This window comes from Orbicella franksi, chromosome 7, assembly GCF_964199315.1.
Source record: "Orbicella franksi chromosome 7, jaOrbFran1.1, whole genome shotgun sequence".
In the NCBI taxonomy this organism is placed as follows: Eukaryota; Metazoa; Cnidaria; class Anthozoa; order Scleractinia; family Merulinidae; genus Orbicella; species Orbicella franksi.
This window is the reverse complement of record NC_138151.1, coordinates 27,559,275-27,560,121: the sequence shown is the minus strand read 5'-3', so window position 1 is coordinate 27,560,121 and position 847 is coordinate 27,559,275. Positions and strand designations below refer to the sequence as shown.

General features: G+C 39.3%; 1 non-coding gene across 1 annotated transcript; it reads left to right on the top strand.

The window, feature by feature from the left end:
- The first annotated feature begins 384 nt into the window (after window positions 1-384).
- Window positions 385-457, top strand: Trnak-cuu (transfer RNA lysine (anticodon CUU)). The gene has a single exon. It is a non-coding gene; the product is annotated as a tRNA-Lys (tRNA).
- The last annotated feature ends 390 nt before the right edge of the window (window positions 458-847 follow it).

The window sequence follows — 847 nt, the reverse complement described above, 5'->3', positions numbered from 1 at the left end:
ATTCGGAAACTCTACTTCGGTTCAGTGTCAAAATCTCTTGTGCGCATTTATAAGGATCAAAATTCGAATTACCAAGAGGTATAAGATGATTAAGGGTAAGATACGATGAGAAGCCATGTAATGCACGATGAAATTTCATTTTTGGGCTGGTAGGTTTTTGAAGCGAATTTTCGACTGTCTCCTATTGTTTTCACGACGCGAGTCGTATTCCCTATTTCTAGCTACTGGACTGTTTCTTTCCCAGTAGCTCGGCATCTTATAAATCAAGGAAATTAAGACTTTGAAGGCGGCAGGCTGCGTAATCCATTCGTTTTTTTCCCATAATGCTTGTTATGCATATGTATGGGTTTAAGATATTAAATTGTCCACTTTGCTTATCACGGTGCCCGGCTAGCTCAGTCGGTAGAGCATGAGACTCTTAATCTCAGGGTCGTGGGTTCGAGCCCCACGTTGGGCGCTTATTTTTCTTTTCTTCTTTTCTTTTTTCCTTTTCCTTTTTTCCCCCCAACTTTCTATCTAATTTTTTTTCCTTAATGCTTTTAATGTTTTTTGACCTTTTAATATTTATTTCATATCATACGCACAAAAGACTGCCAGATTACATACGGCGATCACATGGACCCGACGCCGGGCGCGTGGTAGAAAATTCTGATCCTTCTGGTTAAATTTATCATGACCTCGACACTGTTGATATTTTGCGAGCAGTAAGGTATAAAACTGTTGAAATCATCTGAATACATGATGGTGAGAGACCTTCTAAGACTACTAAGGTAACTGAGAGCCCGGTGTACATGTATTACTTTGACTCAGTTAAAACTCCGAATAATTTAAGCAGTCGAACATGTAA